This window comes from Typopeltis vanoorti, chromosome 1, assembly GCF_054136105.1.
Source record: "Typopeltis vanoorti isolate ZY-2024b chromosome 1, IOZ_Tvanoo_1.0, whole genome shotgun sequence".
NCBI classification, from domain to species: domain Eukaryota; kingdom Metazoa; phylum Arthropoda; class Arachnida; order Uropygi; family Thelyphonidae; genus Typopeltis; species Typopeltis vanoorti.
Genome location: NC_143549.1, coordinates 180247281 through 180264555, shown reverse-complemented (window position 1 = coordinate 180264555; position 17275 = coordinate 180247281).

Below are 17275 nucleotides of genomic sequence, written 5' to 3'. Positions count from 1 at the left end.
ACCACCATTAGCATCGATCACAGCTTCAATTCTGCTTCGGAACCTCGAACAAGCTGATGCTACAGTCTCCCTGGGAAGGGCCGCAAAAACTGTTTTAATTTTATCCATTAACTGGGCTTTTGTATTACTGGAAGTGCGATTGGTGTCTTTTTCAACTGTGCCCCATACAAAATAATCCATGGGGTTAAGGTCTGGGGAGTTTGGAGGCCAAACATTTGGACTGGTGAAGTCGTAGAAATTTTCAGACAACCATTTTTGACTTTTCCCAGAGGTGTGGCAAGGGGCCGAATCCTGCTGCCATACATACGGCCTACCATTGGCTACCCTTGTTATCCAGGGCTTGACTACAGTTAGCAACTCCACGAACAAAGCCCGAATTCCAATGCCAGGGTTCTTCAACACCTGTTCCTGCAGATTTGCGAGGAATTCTGCTGTACGAACGCAATCAGATCGTCTGCTAGGGATCTTTCTTCTTGCTACATCCTCGTAGTCACCATTGCAAGTCTCTAGTTCATGCCTGATTGTTTTTACTGTATTCAGGGAGCATTGGGCAGCAGTCGTAATATCCTTATTTTGATGGCGGGCACGAATCATCATGATACAAGTTATTCTCTTCCATGATTCAGGTGGGTTCCAGCTATCCATCCTTTCTGACATCTTGTATATGAATGAAGAAGGGTCCAAACTTTTAAATGAAGAGAAGTGTGTGTTAATACATGTAACTTACGGAAAAATATAATTAATTATAAATATGTCAAATTTATCCCGAACACCCTGTATGTGTGTATATATACATATATGCACACACAGAGACATAAAGACTAAGCAAAAATTCTTTGAAGAAATATGCAATATTGAGTTAAAACCCATGAACTGAAAATAGCAAAAATCTAAAAATGATTGCTGGAATATTTTGAAACTTTTTATTTCATTCTGTTGAAACTTTTTATTTTAAATATCTTTTCCTGTAACAGGTTATAGGGAAGTAATAAGGAGGGTATGAGGAGAAGGTTGTTTTGCCTGTGGAGTAGTAGGTGAACGGAATGTGTTACCTGAGAATGTGAGTTTAGAGACAGTGAATACATTTAAGGCATGGTGTTGAGCTATCTGTGTAACAGTGTCACTTCCCATAATGACTTTTGAATTTATGGAGATCTGATGATTATGATAACTTTTACTTTCCTTTTCTGTAATTAAATAAACTATCATTCCCTTCCTGTTAAGTCCTTTTATGAAATAAAGCTTTGCTGAAGAAATATTGTATTAAATTGAAAAAAAAAGAAAAATATATATATATATATATATTTATAAGCAGTTCTTATTTATTTATTAAAAACTTAATTTGATTAAAATTTTCATAGTTTAACAGATTAACAAAGTTGTAAGTGATGCATCTCAGGATAGATAAAAAGATTTTAACTGAATGGCAAAATAAGAACTGTGGTTATTACAGTGTTTTGTTTTTCATTTATTCCTATGTACTTTTATTTATTTTTGAGTTTCATATGGAATTCATTTCCTTGCTAAATGGTGTGATTTGATTCTCTACTTTTTTTGGTTTCACTTAAAAAGAAAGTGAATTAAGAAAATAGTACATCCTATTAATGTGTAAAGTACATATGCATATAGTTCAAGGAACTTTAGCAGTTGCTTGATAAAAAAAAAAAAAAAGTAATTTTTAAAATGTATGTCCATTTCTGAAAATATCATCTCTTGAAAATAGTGGTAGTTACTTTAAGAAGAAACTCATGTATATTAATTTATCTCAGGAATGTGGATGAGATTGAAATCTGTTGTATTAGTGAATGTTTTTCTGAATAAGAATAAACTTTTGCTTTTGAATATAGAGAAGATAAAGAAATATATTGTAAATAAAAGTGGAATTATGTACCTTAATTTAGAAGTTTACTTGTGAATAAAAAACGTTTTTCAGAAATTGTTTTCATCTCATAAGTTCTTACATTATTAGTATGCCTTTAATTACCGGTACACATATTTCTTGACTGAAGAATAATGCATTTACCAGAAACTGAGCATTTATGATTTACTGCTACTAGATATCAGTGGTGTTTAGTATATAGTTATTTAGGAAACAGTAGGAGAGAGGGATATGGGAGTGCTGGAAGTGAAGAAAATGGAAACAGTAGGAGAGAGGGATATGGGAGTGCTGGAAGTGAAGAAAATGGAAACAGTAGGAGAGAGGTATGGGAATGCTAGAAGAGAGAATAGCAGTAGAGGCAAGGGAATGAGAGAGACCTATGGGAATGCTAGAAGAGAGAATAGCAGTAGAGGCAAGGGAATGAGAGAGACCTATGGGAATGAAAGAAGAGGAGAGAATGGAAACAATAGGAGAGAGGAATGGTAAGAGGTATGATGTATGGCAACTCAATGATCCGTGGTGTTCAAGATAGGATGCGTGAGGAGTATTTGCCAGGAGGAACAATAGAAAGGGTGGCTATGGCAATTAAGAGAGGTGAAAGGGTGGATGAGATGATTGTGATGGTAGGAACAAATGACTTGAGTGGTAATGTAAGTTGGGCAGCAAGAGATATGAGATTTTTGCCTGAGGCTGTACGGAAGAAGACAGAGAGAGAAGAAAAATAGTGTGCGTGTTGCCTAGGTATGATAATGATGAGCTGAGCAGAAGAGCAGTGATATTGAATGGCATAATAGCGAGAATGTGTGACAAGAGAGGACTGGTTTATGTGGATGCTTGGAGTGCGTTTGAGGAAAGCGAGGAATTGTATGCCAGAGACCGCTTACATTTGAATAAGGAAGGACGTAGGCATCTGGAGAGATTGCTGTTCTGAATGAGTCAGTGTGTCCCAAGGAGGATGATAGTAGGGGTGGCCTCTTGTGGGAATGGATACTTGGGAGAAGGGAGACAACATCAGGTAACACTGAGCCCAGTGGAGTCTAGAAGGGATAATGCTGGGTATAGAAACAATGGCATTTATATACGTTATACTAATGCCAGGAGTATCTGGAATAAGGGAGAGGAATTGGTGGCGCAGATAGCATCAGCCTGGCCAAAGGTTATTGGGATCACTGAGACGTGGTTGACAGAAGGGGGATATAATAACAGGAATAGAAGTCGCTGGGTATAGCATTTTTCGTGAGGATAGGAGGGGAAAGCGTGGTGGTGGGGTACTGCTTATGATAAGTGATTACCTATGTCCTCTAAGAGTGGAGGCTTTGGAAGGAAGTGAGACATGATTTTGAGAGCATATGGTGTGAAGTAGAGGTAGGCAAGACAGGATATTTAGTGGGGTGTTGCTACAGACCCAGGAGCACAGAGGATGGGGACCAGGAGATGTTTAGACAGTTGAGGTTGGCAAGTGCAAGAAGAATGATTGTTATGGGAGATTTTAACTACTGTAGTATAAATTGGAGAGAGGAAGATGCATGTAGCAATAGGGGAATGGAATTTCTAGAATTCTTGAGGAACAAATTTCTTAGACAACATGTAACAGAGGGAACAAGAGGTTCAAGAGTTTTGGATTTGGTTATAGTATCAGAAGAGTTGATAATAACTGAGATGACATCTCTCCCACCATTTGGAGAGAATGACCATATGGTTTTGACTTGGAAAATGAATAGACATGCAGGAGTATCAAAGAGACGAGAACTTATGTGGAATTATAAAGCAGGTGATTATAATAGTCTTAGACGTCAACTTCGGGAAGTTTCATGGAGGGAGGAATTGGAAGGCCAGGATATCATTAGTGCATGGGAAATTGTGAAAGAATATTTGTTAGCAGCAATGGTAAGTTGTATACCACGAGTGAAGAAGAGGACACAATTTGGAGTAAAGTAGATGACAAACAATATTAAACAGGAATTGCATGCGAAGAAGAGGCTATGGAAGAGATATAAGGAGACAGGTGAAGAGAAGATGCATGAAGAATATAAGACACAGGCCAGACGAGTGACTAGTGTGGTAAGGAAAGCAAAACTGGAATATGAGAAGAGATTGGCCCTAAGATCCAAAGAAAATCCTAGGGAATTTTTTAGCTATGTGTCCAGTAGGAGGAGAAATGACTGTGGAAGAATGATATTGTGGGATAAAAATGGGAATACAGTGACCGATGCAGAGGACATAGTGGAATTGTTCAATGAACACTTTATTGGAGTATTTCATCCTAGAGAAGTCAGTTTAATGCTAGAGGGATAGGACAGGTTCGAGGTTTAGAGGTACAGGAGGAGAATGTGTTTCAGATACTGAGTACTCTGGATGTCAGTAATTTTTGGACTGGATGGTATTTCACCACGAATTTTGAGAGAATGTGCTAGGGAACTGACAATGCCTTTAACCTGGCTTTTTAATGAAAGTGGCTGTGGGAAAGGTGCCCAGGGAATGGAAGGAAGGTAAGATTAGTGCCATTGCATAAGGGTGGTAACAGACTGGAAGTTTCTAATTATAGGCCAGTCTGTGTGTCATCAGTAGTTGTTAAGATCTTGGAGAAAGTAGTGAAGGACTGTATACAGCATTGGGCAGATGAGGGTAATGTTATCTGTGAGAGTCAACATGGATTTGTGAAAGTGTGCTCTTGTTTTAGCAATATGCTAGCCTTTTATAATAAAGTTACAAGAACATTAGATGTGGGAAAGGCATATACTGCAATTTTCTTAGACTTGGCAAAGGTATTTGACAGGGTGCCATATGATAAGCTGATATTTAAGTTGCAGCACGTGGGTCTGGATGTCGGATTGGTCAACTGGATTCAGGATTGGCTGTCTGATAGGTATCAGAGAGTTGTGTATGGTGGAGCAGTTTCAAGGAGGCAGAGGGTTACAAGTGGGGTCCCACAGGGCTCAGTACTAGGACCTATATTGTTTAACCTTTATATCAATGACATTGCAAGGGGATATTCAGTTGTTTGCGGATGATGCGAAGCTGAGAAGGATTATTAGTAATAGTGCAGATGTGGTAGCCTTGCAAGAGGATTTGAATAAGCTAGATAGATGGGCAAATGAATGGGGGTGTCAGTTTAATGCAGCAAAATGTAAGGTCTTGAGGTTTGGGAAACATCGATGGGATGCTGCATACTCTATGGGAGGAGTTATACTGGAGGAAGTAGGGGAGACAAGAGATCTGGGGTTGATGATTGATAGAAACCTGAAATTTAGGGGATATATTGCAAAGGTGGTGAAGGTAACACAGATGATTGCTGCAATTATGAGAAGGACACTGACCTGCAGAGATAAAGGGTTATCATTCCATTGTATAAGTCTCTGATCAGACCACACTTAGACTATTGTTCTCAGATTTGGTCCCCAGGATTTGAAGGGGATAAATTAACTGTGGAAAGGATACAAAGATGGTTTCCGGACTGTACAAGGATAGTTATGAGGATCGGCTGAGGGAATGTGGACTGCAGAGTTTGGTGGATAGAAGGAGAGGTGATATGATTGAGACTTTTAAACTGTTAAGAGGTGGTTACAGGGTTGACACTGGGGAGTTCTTTCGCTTGGTTGAACAGCAGGAAGGAGTGATGACAAGAGGCCATCCCTGGAAGTTACGAAAGGAAACTGTGAGCAAGAGGGTGAGGAGTGGTTGAACCGTGGAATGCATTGCCTTGTGGAGTGGTGAGAGTGAGAACGGTCAATGAGTTTAAGGAGTGGTATGATAGACTTTGTGTTTCTTAGGAGGGGGGGAACCTCCCCTCAATGAATCTTGACAGACTTTATGTTCTTAGGAAGGACCTCCCACGATGAGTCTTTTGACTCAATGGAGGCCTGAATAATAATAATAATATAGTACAAGCCACTCTTGATTAATCAGACAGGTGACAGCAAATGATATCTGCTTAACTGATTTAATTGATTTATGTCAGTCATAAAATTTGATATAAATAGGGGTTTATTATTATTATACAGGTATCTCCTTGGAATCCAAAGACTCATCATGAGAGGCCCACACTCTCTAAATCTCCAAGCATAAAATCTGTTCTTCACACCCTTGCTAATCACCATACTCTTATACAACTTTTGGGCTAACTCCTTATTCCCACTGTTGTCATGTAATGAAAAATTTCTTCTGCATGAATTCTATAAAGCTCCTTTAGTAACTTATATATTTCTATAATAGCTTCTCTTTTTCACTTTCAACCAATTTTTATAATTCCCATATCTTCTGTGTGTCCTCATAGGGATTATTCCATAGACCTGTGGATCATCTCAACCATTTCCGAGGCAACCAAAGACAGTGTCCAGATATGGCTGTGTTTAATCCATATAAAGAGAAAAAATAACCACCTTGTTTGTACTTGTCATGGTATTCTTTTACATCCAAATGATCTTATGAGCTATTTTGTCCATTTTTGCCACTTTTCCTCTGAATTTGAACTCCCTCTCCACCATCACTACAATTGCCTAGCCTCACCAATTTCCTGCTGTCAATTTTCATCAAGGTAGTATTCATGGCTTGAAATCTTTTCATCCCTGATTTCATAACCTTATACTTTGCCAGATAAACTGGCAGCCATTATTCTTTGCCTGCACTATCAGTATGTTTAAATGGGCCATCAACTGGCTGGTGATATTATGTAGCCTGTTCAAGTCACCCCATCTTCTCATGATATGGCCTCTTTCCACATACCAGGCTCTGGTGAAGCAAGTATTTCTGCCATGTAATCATATCTTCATTAGTTAGCAGAAATACCACCTAGACCTTTAGATACTTTTATCATCCTATGAACCATAACACTGTTATTAATAAATTAACAAACTCATAGGTGAGCATCTCCTCCATTTGAGGGTATGTTATTAAAGCATTTTACACAAGCTGTCCAGTCCAGTTTCATGTTTGACCTGATGGTAACATATCTATAGGCTTCGTGATCACTGGCATGTAAGATAATCTTTCTACTACTAAGTTGTGTTTGGATTGGAGTTTGGGCACTCCCTGTGTCGAAGTTACTTTCACAAGTATCTCATATTTGCTGTATGTCACTGTGGATATAATAAAAAAATTTTAAAAAATCACAAAAGATATGAAAAATACAACAAAAAAATTGCAAGAAGTAAAAATGCACCACAAAAAAAGCCAAACTAATACCAAAATTTCATCCAATAAAAAATGCATCTATTTCACCAACAGCTAGGACATCAATACAAATATTAATAATGTACACTCCACCACTTACAGAAAATAAAACCCAATCTGCCATTCCTAATGGAATCCCATTTATTTGGCTTGCTTCACTACTACACTTCACCTCAACTATTTCAACTACATCATGCATTATGTCTTCTGTAAGAAGGAAGGAATATACTTCTTTTTTTTAAATCAAACATTCCATGTTACTAAAGGTCATGAAATCTGGAATCCCTGATATTCATTCAACTCTTGACTCAGGATTTCCTTACCTCACTTTGTGGCTTTCATTTGTTATGTACCATCCAGTCATTTTCAACTGATTCTGTGAACAAAGGCTCTCAATCCCACTCAGCCTCTTGTCCTTTCTTTCAGTAATTGCAAGTCCAAGTTGGTAAGTTTTTTTTATGTTGTCCATCCAACTGTTTTGTGGTCTTCCTCTTCATCTCATTCCCTCAGTCTTCCCCAACATAACTGCGTTTACCAGTGATTCATTAACTTCCTTTTTAGTGATCATTGCCTCCAAGGAGCATTTTGTCTTTGGTTGCCATTACCACTCTCATAATTCAGATGACTATGCTGCCTTCTTTAAGTACTTATCTCAAAAAGTTGATTTCAGTCTAATTACCCAAACTGTTAGACTAACATTCATAAAGCAAACTGGCTCCCCTACTTTAACTTCACAGTTCAAACTGGAAGAAAAGCTGAATTATATGCTGTCAATCATAACCCCACATTATTAACCGACAGCCAGAATACTAGATAAAGTTCATTGCTCTTCCAACACTCAGGACCTTTTCTGTTGAGAAAATAACTACTACCTCTCCCTCCAAACAGTCTCATCTTGGTAGCTCTAACCATAACCTTATTCATGTTACCTTTGCTTTCTTCCCAGTTGAGTGCATCCTTGTACTCTATGACATTACAATACAGTGAAGTCCTCCAGGATTTCTACACCTCTTTTCCATGATCTGATTACCTTTTATTCTGATTCCAAACACCCTTGCTGACCAAATAACCGAAATAATCCTGCTGGAATGAAGGCATTCATTTCCGACTCCACTGCAAACTCTTCAGTAGCTCAAGTTAAAAACTCCTGCTTCTCACTTAGTCTATACTAGTCCAAAACAAGTATAAGGAAGATCATCAACAAATCCAAAGCAAACTCAAAAGCTAAATGAAATAAGCTTAACTCCTGCTCAGCTGGCATTTAAGCCTTCCAGTCTCTCACTAAACTTTTGGGTGTAACTTTTTTCCTTTCTTATTTCCACCTCTCTTGCATCCTGATGGCACTGTGGTAATGTCACCCAAAGGTAAGGTATTAGTCTTTTTCTCCAATTCATCTATAGAGAACCAAAGCAAATCATACAACACAAGCTGCTCACAGCATTTCTCCACAGATTTTTCAAGAAATGAACAGAAAAAATTCTCAATATCCTGATACTAATAAGTCTCCTTGTCTAAATATCTCCCTCCATTGTTCAAAATTGTACTTCAGAATAACCATCCATCCTTTATTGCTTGTATAAATTGCCATACTCATCTGGCATCCTACTAACAAAATGGAAGCAAACCTTTATACACCTGTTTTTAAAAGGGAGATCAAAGTCACTTATCAAGCTATTATCCCATTGCCCTCACCTCATCTCAGTACTCTAAAAAGTGTTGAGAAAGTTCTCAACAAGTTCTTCACCACTTTGAAATGCATCATTTAATTAGTGATCATGAATGTGTTCCAGAGCAGACCTCAATAACCTTACCCACCATTAGACATCGTCATGAAAAGATTTGGAGAAATTCATGTGGTCACTCTTGATATTTCTCTGGCATTATTCTTCCCAACAAGCTCTGATCTTATGGTCTCCCTCCTGCCAATATTTCCCATGCATTTGATCATATCTGGCATCAATACCTTTTTAACAGGCTACCATCTTATGGTCTCCCTCATGCACTTTGTGATTGAATTGCCAGCTTTCTGTTTAGTCATTCATTGTATGTTATGTTGGATAGCTTACTTTTTTTTTTAATCAATTCTGGAGTACCCAGACTTCTTCTGCACTCTTGCTCACACTCATCCTCCTATACATCAATAACCTTCTCGCTCACTTTGAATCCTATTCATAGTTTTACTGATGACAACACTCCATTCCTATTCTTCATTTTGAGAAGCTTTCTTCAAATGCAAACTTCAAGATGTGTAAAAACAATATCTTAAACACTATTCTCACCATTCTCAAGTATATTCAAAGAACTTTCACAGATTACACAAGTAACAAAAAATAGAATTTTATTTAAAATAACTCCAATATATTTCACCCAACATTATGTAGACATCATCAGAGAGACAGACTGATAACTGCATTCAATCCAGATGTGGTTGTATCAAGGCTTTATAAAGAGGAATGATTACTCGGTTATTGAAGAACACACTAACAAACAGAAATAAGTGTGTTCTTCAATAACCAAGTAATCCTGTGAGCTACCCTAGCTAATTTAGCAATCCGTCCTCTAAGCTTCAGCGGTCTGTCTGTCTACTACAATTCCAAAATTTCTGGCTTCATCAATTTCCTGAAGTATGGTTCCCTCAATGTGGTACATCTTGAAATCTTTATATCCCAAAATCCATAACTTTACACTTTCATTGTAATCGCCATTCATTGTTTTGCCCATACTGTCAGTCTTTTTAAGCTCTCTACCTACATCACTTTGATTAACTATTACCCTATCCAACTTTCCATCATCAGCAAACAACAACAATATCTCCCTTAGAATTATTTTGTTTATCATTTATCTACGAATTAAACAGCAGTGGTCCAAGCACAGAGCCCTGTAGCACACTACTAGTCACCTGCCTCCTCTATTGTGCACCTCCATATACTACTTTTTTGGTATCTGTCCAGCCACGCTTTTATCCATATCAGTGGTTTCCTATCCATTCCTATTTGTTGCAGTTTATGTAAAAGAATTCCATGTAATATCCTGTCAAACACTTTTGCAAAATCCAGTAGTAACATCGTTTATTCATATCCTTTATTCAACTCAGTTGTCACTCTATTATTATAAAAAGTTAGTAGATTACTAAGACATAGTGATCACTTCCCAAAACTTGGAGATTGGCATATTAGTCCGATCAGTTGTACAGGCAAAAATACTACTGGTGGGCGGTAGATGGCGTTGGTGAAGATGATAGTAGTAACGGTTCTGTGAGTAGTTGGTGGATTAAGTAGTTAAGGTGCCCTCCCTCGATGAGCTGTGGTGTTTGAAATAATAATAATATTATTATTATATTTTAAAGTTGTATTACCATCAATATTCCATGAAATATGTGAAGGATGCGAAGTGCGTGAGGAGCTATATATTTTATCCATATTAACATCAATGTGGTTAAAGGAGAATAATCTACTTGCATGTGCCAGGGATTAACTCTGGAACTGCTCAAAAATCGAGCGCAAAGGAGTCGCATGGTAATACTCATCAGGATAAAAGGCCACGCTAAGCGAATTGTGTTTGAAAAAAGCTCTTTTCCTGAAGGAATAAAGTTGCACATTTGAATGTCTTGTAATGTCTCAAAGACATCATCTAGATGAGTTTAAGTGGGGAGGAATTATTGGAAAGCTTGAAGAAGGCCGCAGAAATACGGATATGGCCAGAGAGTTTGGGAATATCGCATGGTGTTGTATCCAGGCTCTGGGCATCGTTTCAGACCAATGGAATGTGTTCCAGACCAGTGGCGCACTCAGGATTTAATCTTGGAGGGGGCCGAGCACTCAGGATTTAACCTTGGGGGGGGGGGGCCGAATTGAGTAGACGATTTGCGAATACACACTACGCATCGCATATGACCTATGACTGAGCATCTACAGTGATCGCTAATTCATAAGTAGTATAGAAATAGAAGACATGACAGAAGATAAAGAAAAAAATGGAATTTTAATTAGGAAAAGATTTTTGGAAAATTTTCTAGTTTTTTCCTTTTCTTTGTGGGGTGCCCAGGCCCCTTGGCACCCCCTCTAGGTGCGCCACTGTTCCAGACGTTTGATAAGAGGTCGCCCTCGCTCTACCACGGAACATGAAGACAGATTTTTGATTATAACAGCAAAACGTAATCAATGCACTATGGCAGGTAAGCTTGCAAGTCGGATCTATTCAAGCACAAGTGTGCAGATATCTCGGCAGACTGTGGCAAGACGTCTACAACAAGTTACGCCCAGAGGCCTGTAGTCCGCATCACTTTATGCTCAGTTCATCGTAGAGCATGTTTTCAGTGGTATTGTATCCATGAAAATTGTACAAGATACTAATGCACTCTTTACAGATGGGAATCGTGTTTTAGTCTCCTCCGATTCTAGACGACACTTGATCTAGCCTGAAAGTGGTACTGCTTACTATCACGAGAATGTTCTTGAAATTCCTTCTCATGGTGTGGGAAGGCATTATGCTTAATGGATGCACCGAGCTAAGTGCTTGAAAAAGGGACTAGGACTGGTAAACGATATTGCAACGAAATTCTTCATCGTCATGTTCGATTGTTCTGTGGTGCTTAGGCGCAAAATTCATTTTTATGGAAAAACAATGCAACACCACATCATACACGAGCAGTGAAGAACCTTCTGGAGACCAAGGATATTAATGGAATCGAGTGGCCAGCACGATCCCCAGATTTCAACCTTATATATATATTTAACATGCTTGATATGCAATACGGAGACGCATTGCTGCTCGAAATTCCCTTCCAGAAAACAGAGAAGGCCTTATCCTTGCTCTGAAGGAGAAGTGGGCCAGTTTACCTCAAGAACTCCAGAATCACTTTTTGTTGAGAATGGTGTGCCGTTGTGAAAGCTGCATCGCAGTTCGGGATGGACATATTCCATAATGAAATTTTCCTCCGCATAGTTTTCTGTAAGCACTGTACATTAACTCCTTAACTACATTCTTAGGAAATTCGTAACTTTTGTCAAAAACGTATTGTAATTTTATTTGTACGAAATTTATAACACATTTTTCTATAATATAATTTATTAGTATGCTGGCAATAAATTTATGTCCAGGCTGTTTAGCTGCGGTCATGAATCATTCTTCAGATACAGTGATGATTTTGCCGTGTGGAAAATGGTACATTAAGATTACCCAACAAATCTTGGTATAATCTTAATGATTATACTAAATATCAGATTTTCTTAAATTTTGTTCTAAGGACGCAGAGTAGTCATTATGTATAATTTGAAACGGTTTTGGTTCTACAAACAATTTAGATAAATGAAAAAGGAAATACGAGTACATCACCAAATTATGTTAAAGATTTCATTGTCCCAAATTTTATTACGTTCATTCATTCATATACAGTGATATATACAGGGTAAAAATGTAGTTCGTCGTTAACTTTTGGACACCAGTGTATAAAGAACCATTTTATCCTCAACAAAACCCAAACCTTTATACCAGGTGAGATCTCTCTCTTCTTGGGATACTCTATCATGAAACCTCCCTTGACATAAGCATATAACTATTTCTTTCTCAACATCCAAAAAATTAGGATTTCTCTTTGGACCAAGGCACAGCTTTAATTCTGAACAGATATTCGTCGTACCCAATATGAAACACAAATCTAATTCCTCTACCCTCTCTATTAAATCTATGGAAACTCCTGCAGCAACCAATCAACTCCTCCCCATGGTTCAACTTCAAATCCACAGAACAAATTTCTCCTCCTTGTTTATCACTAATGCTGCAACCCTCTGGAACTGTCGCTAATCTTATGTGTTTCCCATGGGATAACATTCCACAGCCATTCAAACTTAATGTGAACAAGTGTTTTCTTAAGAACTCATGCACAGTAATAATATAATATGGGTCATTCAAACTCTTGTGTATGGAATTATCATAAAAAATAATGTTCTAATGTTTCGAATCATTTTGTCTAACCGTGTGAAAAATGATACATGAAGATTACCCAACAAATTTGGTGTAATCTTAATGATTATACTAAATATCAGATTTTCTTAAATTTTGTTCTAAGGATGCAGAGTAGTCATTATGTATAATTTCAAACGGTTTTAGTTCTACAAACAATTTAGATAAATAAACGAAAAAGGAAATACAAGTACATCACCAAATTATATTAAAGATTTCATTGTCCCAAGTTTCATTACGTTCATTCATTCAGAGCTGAGTTATCATGTGCGCAGAGAATGATAGAAAGGTATTGAATTAAATAGGTGCTTATGAATTTTACAGAAATGCCTAAAAGTGTGCTCAAATGAAAAATATTTCTACATCCATTGCAGCAGCGGAGTCAGAACTAGGGGAAGTCCTTCAGACTCCACTTTTGCTCCCAATTATTGCTCAACTATTTAAAGTTAAGTCTATATACTTCTGAATGGGTGTTATAGGATATCCTCTGATGAAATTTTTCGTTATATGGAAGACGACCTGCTGAAGAGTGAATACAGGGGCACCCAAGGAAATTAAGTTTGTTCGCAGTTAAGAAATGGGTAAGAACTAGGTTTTCTCCCACAGAGTGGTATGTCAGCGGAATAGTTTGCCTTTTTAAGTGGCTCGTGCACCTTTGTGCACTCTCCACTTCAAAAGTATCCACTGCCATATGGGTAGTAGTAGTAGTACTAAAATCATGACAACCTTAGTAATGTATACATTTTTTTTGTTTGTTAGAAGAAAAATGTATACATTACGTTTTCGTTTTCTTGTTGTTTGTTAAGACAACTTTGAAAATACACCAATCCCTCAATATGCGCCCCCGATTAGTGCGTTTTCAATTAGTGCGTCATTTTTTTTTCGATACCCAAATTCGATTTGTGCGCCTATATACATCTTAAAAATAAATGTTACAGATTTTAAAAATTTTCAATTTATACTTTTTTTATGGCTAACTATTTAAAAAATCACTCACCAAGATGAAATAATTTAGTTGCCGATTTGAAAGATTTTACAAAGTTATTTTTTAATAGCATACTACGCTATTTCCATGTACACTATGTTCCAAATTTACCGCCAAAATTTATGTCGTCTGCTTTACATAGCATTTTGCTGATCATATCACGTGCAATTGTTTTCCTTACTTTTTTATTTTAAATTATTTTCCTAACCTTTAATCATGAGTAAAAGAATTAGTCCGAAAAAAATAGAAGTGTGAAAATGAACCGAAAAGTAATCTCATTGGAAGAAAAACTTGAAATAATAAAGAAAATGAACAAGGCGAGTCCAGAGCAGAAATAGGACAAGAACACAAAAATGGGTGAATCAACTGCTGAATACAAAGAGAAAGGTAAGACTGCTTCAAGTTCATCATGCATGCACTCGAAATCAAAGTATTATAATGATTGAATTAGAGAGACTTCTTTTTTACATGATCGAAGGTTGTAACCAAAATCGGATTCCGCTAAATTGGCCTTATTTAATCAAGTCTCTTTGTAAGGAAAGAAAGGGCTATCAGTGATGAAAAAGAAGAATTGCACGTTAGTGCTGGGTGATTTGAATTTCAAAAAGAGAAATAGCCTACATAATTTCTAATCACAGGAGAAGCTGCAAGTGCAGAGAAGGGGATATCTAGAGATTTTGAAGAAAATTGCGTAAGATGGAGACTATTGTGATCAAAAAAAAATATTTAATATCGATGAAACCGGCCTTTTTTTTTTTTTTTTTTTTTTTTTTTTTTGGAAGCGAATGCCTTCCAACACTTTTCTAGCCAAAGAAATCTCAGCCTGGTTATAAAGTCTCAAAGTCGAATGAGATTACTGCTAGCAATATGCGAACCGTTTGGAAGCACATTCGTCCACGTTGTGCAAATGATTTTAGAGGCTTTTCAAATGAATCTAAGTTAATTAAATCTCATTCTGAGAAGTTGAGTGATTCCGACCTGCTAAATTTAGATACACAGCAGGAAGATCCTGAAGAATGTGAAGAAAATTTAATCACTGACAAGCCCAAAGAGGTTTCACAGAAACAATTTCAAAATAGTTTTCGTACAATCGAAGTTTTTAAGCAGCAATGCTTAGAGACTGACCCTGGTGAAGAGAGAACCAGTAATATTTTGCAGAAGAGGCAATAGAGCCATATCGTCACTTGTATGAAAAAAGAAACAGAATACCCGTCAAACTACGTTAGCTCAATTCTTTGTTAAGAAGCAGAATAAAAAATTTATATTCTAAATATGTTTTATTATCTTTCAGTTTCATGGTTTTCCTTTAACTAGACCATGAGACATACCCTAATTCTTTTATTAAATTAAAAAAAAAAAAAAAATTAATGGTCAAAAAAGAAATCTGAGGAACGAATTATACTTTTTCCCATAGGTTATTATGTAATATATATATATATATATATATATATATATATATATATATATATATATATATATATATATATATATATATATATATATATATATATATATATATATATATATATATTCGATTAGTGCGTTTTCGATTAATGCGCCTGTTTTAAAGAACGCATTAGGCGCACTAATCGAGGGTTGCTGTAATGAAGTTTTGCCTCACTTCTGAATTTAAAAAAAAATCATGTAATGCTTATTTATTTCTCAAAGGGAGTAAGGGCTCTTTTAGCGCTAATTAGTTTCTTAGGAAACGTGAAATTCGTCTCCAAGCTCAGCAATGTGTAATTTTTAGCTGTCACCAGTAGTTGAACTTCAAGTGTGCTTTCATTCATCATCATCATCATCATCATCATGTGTATCATATCAAGGATTTAGGCCTAGCATGGCCTGTTCCGGCCTTAGAAGTCATCGTTGAATCGTTTAAGAGGACGTCCTGGTTTTCTTTTTCCTAATGGCTTGTACTTTAAGGCTTGTTTTGTTTTGGTAATCTGTTTTCATTCTTTGGACATGTTCCATCCATTTATGTTTATATTTTTTAATTTTTTCTATTACTGGTTCTTGGTTTAATTCTTTCATAATATTTTCGTTTCTTTTGTGATCAAATAGGGTATACTTTGCAGTTTTTCTCATAAACTTCATTTCTGCTGTTGTTAATCTTTGTTTGTCTTTTTGTTTTATTGTCCAGGATTTTGCTTCCATACATTAAGACTGGTAGGGCTAATGTATTGTATACTTTTAGCCTGGTTTATTTTTGAACTAGGTTTGGTTTAAATATAGAGTTAATTACACCTGTTGTTTTTAAATATTTTGCAATTTTTACGTTTATATCTTTTTCATTTTCATATGTGATCGTACATCCTAGGTACTTTCATTAACTTCTACATATCAGAGAGAGAGAGAGATTATGTTATGGATCAAGAGATCACGTCATCTTGTTATTCTAAACATAAACACTAGTATTACTGGAATAGCATCAGTTATGGGCAATTTATCTGCGATAATTAAATCCACGTTGCTAGGGATTGAATGACACTGAAATGGGCTGATAAAGATCTAGTGAACAACGTGAGAAACAGTTTCTAGACCATCTTTCATTTTTTTTTTTTCCTGTAGGTTTAGTATTATGGTATACCAGATCCTTCACAATGATCTTCACAATGATCCTTCACAATGCTACACAATAACCTCATTTTAAACTAAAAACAAATTTGCATTGAGTGAAAAAAAAAAAAAAACAGCTATGGTCTGCCCACAGTTGCGAGAACCCTATCTGGCAGGGTACTAAGAAGAGTCAGTTCATGTTGAAGAGGAGAAAGGATAAGGCGATGTACGAATTCACCACCAACGAGCGAAATCACTTGCTTTATACGTAATACTTTCCAACTGTTATACAAGCAAAATAGTTACAACTTTAAAAACTAGAATTTTCATAAAAGAAAAGCTAATTTTCCAACTGTAATAATAAACACCCATCCCTATTATTTACCCTATTATCGGAATGGATTCGCCTTCTTCTTCCGATCAGATTGGATTCGCCTTCTTCACCGTCACCCGTAGGCAATCAGAGATAGCTGATCCATAATTATTACTAATTATAAGCCGCCACCGACGAAGAGACGGGCAAACAAGTGCTACCATCTCTTGGTACCCAACCCTAACAGAATATGATACTGTCTGAAATAATGTGGATTCTATGGTCGATTTTTCTTGAGTTTACGGGACGAAACACCCGCTCGCCAGTGCCAGAGATTGACTAACTCGGGAACCGGTCGAAGATTGGCTTAGAAAAAGTTCCTCCAATCAGCAACTAAACTTGAACGTAA